The sequence below is a fragment of the Hyaena hyaena genome, unplaced genomic scaffold (genome assembly GCF_003009895.1).
Source record: "Hyaena hyaena isolate Hyena2069 unplaced genomic scaffold, ASM300989v1 scaffold_779, whole genome shotgun sequence".
NCBI classification, from domain to species: Eukaryota; Metazoa; Chordata; class Mammalia; order Carnivora; family Hyaenidae; genus Hyaena; species Hyaena hyaena.
In genome coordinates this window covers 285,954-288,800 of record NW_024081413.1, presented here as the reverse complement: position 1 = coordinate 288,800, position 2,847 = coordinate 285,954, and positions in this window count along the sequence as shown.

Genomic DNA, 2,847 nt, shown 5'->3' with positions numbered 1-2,847 from the left:
TTGAATTCACAAACTGAGATCATAACCTGAGCTGAAATCAAAAGCCAGACGCTTAACTGACTGAGCCAACCAGGTGCCCCTCTACCTCCTCTTCCTAAAATAGGTGGTTCCCTACCCACCACCCACCCCAGCCTGCAGGTCACTGCACAAAGAGGCCTTATTTGGGACACCTGAGTGGCTCAGTGGGTTGAATGACCAACTCTCTGTTCGAAGCAGGGCTCAAACCCATGAACCATGAGACCATGACCTGAGTTGAAATTAGATGCTTAACTGACTGAGCCACCCAGGTGCCCCTTGAGTGACCAACTCTTAATTTCGGCTTAGGTCATGATTCCAGGGTTGTGGGATTGAGCCCTGAGTTGGGCTCCCCATTGAGTGTCAAGCCTGCTTAAGATTCTCTCTCTCTCTCTCTCTCTCTCTCTCTGCCCCTCTCCCTTGCTTGTGCTCTCTTTAAAAAAATTGTTATAGGGGTGCCTGGGTGGCTCAGTCAGTTAAGCATCTGACTTCGGCTCAGGTCATGATCTCACGGTTCGTGGGTTCAAGTCCTGCGTCGGGCTCTGAGCTCACAGCTAGCTCAGAGCCTGGAGCCTGTTTCAGATTCTGTGTCTCCCTTTCTCTCTTACCCTTCCCTGTTCATGCTGTCTCTCTCAGAAATAAATAAAACATAAAACATTTTTAAAATTTTTGTAAATTTTTTAAAAAATTTAAAAATTTTTAAAATTTTAAAAAATTAAAAATGTGTGTGTGTGTATATATATATGTATATATATATATAAAGAGAGAGAGAGGCCTTCCTTGTGTACCCTATTTAACACCATATTCTTTTATTTATTGCTTTCTATTTATTTCCATTACAGCTTTAACACAACTGTTACTATACATTTGCTTCCTTGTGTTTACTTATTTGCCTGCCTTCCTCACCGTACTATCAACTTCATAACGGCAAAGAACATTTCTGTCTATATTCCCAGGGCCCACCACTCTGACTGGTAGTAAATGCACACAAGCACTCGAATGAATACATGATCCCGCAGGCCACACATGGCCAGAGGGACGTTCTTCTCACTTGATTACCCTATGTAAGCAGGTGTGAGTCCTTGCGGGACCACAGAATAACTTTCTGACCTGTCCCAGCAAGGATTCTACTGCGATCTCCAAGTCTGTAAAGATTATTTAAGACTTATGCCAAATAAGTAAAGGCATAGCCTCCACTGCCAGGCACCACTTCTGCCTACTTCTGGGCCCACAGACTTAATTGGGGGGAAATGCCCACTGTGATCAGGTCTAAGAGGAAGTAAAGTAACCCTACCTTGAGACACCTTCTGCATGGCTTAGGCAGACAACCTAATCTGGTATCTATGGGAATCAGCCCAGCAGCTATTCTTGGGCTGGTAGGAAAGCCATCTGGGGCTTCCCACCCAAGAGACTTCATTTCTATTGCCATTTTATTTCCCTGCTACTTTTAGGTGTCAAGAATGTAAGCGTGTGAGAGTTGACAGCTGGGAACTTTGAGCTTCCACCCTCAATGCCACCGCTGGTGCTTTGTCAAGAAGGGAGTACATACACCTGAAACTAAGATAACATTATGTGTCAACCATACTTCAATAAAAAATAAATATAAAGAAGGAAGTGCAGGGGACTATCACCTGAGGGCTCCCAGTCACTCCCAACAGTCTAGTGGTGCTGAGTGACTGATAATTGAACATACCATTTATGCTGGCCAGGGCATGGGTTCAGGCGATCCTACTTGTAGTGCAGAAGTGCAGGCCCTATAAGAACACTTGCTCTAGAACTTCAGGGAGTTCACCTGTCCCTACACCTGCCTACCAGGTCCCAACCAGTAGGGACAAAGAGGCTCAGGGAGGTGAATAAAACCAAGACTTCCATGTGGGAGGTGAATATAACCAAGACTTCCATGTGGTCTGCCTGGTGCCCCCTTGATCTCTGTAAAGTCCCCATGGTCTCTGTGGACAGGGCCTCCTAACCCCAGGAATCAAACTATCCCAGGACAATGTCGAGCTTTCCCATGACCTCTCATAACCAACCTTCCCTGATCCGTCCTTCCCCAAACCTCGTGGAGTGCTTTCTCTGCTGGCTACTATGCCAGATGTAAGGAATGTAATGATGAGTAAGTGCTACAGTTTTCAGGTTAGGAGTATGACAGCTACAGATTCCAGTCCAGGCTCTGCTCTTCATCAGCCATATGCCCTATTCCTCTGAGCCTCAGCCTTTTGTAGAGGGAGAAGTCAGAGCCCCTGCCTCCCAAATCACCAATAATCTCCAAATTATCCCTGGAACTGGCAGCCAACCCCAGGAGACCGGAACTCAGGAAGGGTGCAAGGACTCTCACTGCATTGTGGAGAAGGGGCTACGATCATGGAATGGAGAACAGGAGGATGAAGCAGGGCCCCACGGCTTCAGCACTAAGCTTGAAAATTGGCCCTGGAGTCTCCCACACCTGGCTTCCACCTGGGCTAGCCCCAAGATCCCCAACCCAAGCCTGGGCTTCAGGAATTACTGTCATACCCTCAAACTGTTCTCCCTACAGCTGTTGGCTGGGTTCTGGGCGAGGGTCATTTTTTCCCAGGCTCCTTCTCAGCTGTAGGGCACAGAGCCAAAGAACTCACGATTTCTGCAGAAGACATGGGCCTAGGGACAGGCATTTGGCAGGTGGCTAAGAGTCCCAAGGGTTCACCCTCTCTTGTCCTCCACTCCTGAAACTTTAAAACATCAGGGCTCTTAGGCCTCTGGATCCCCTGCCTGCCTGCTTGTCCACCTTTTAGTTCAGAGTGAATCCCACCCTCCCATACCCGAGCAGCCCCACCCCACAAGAAAGCAACAAAACCA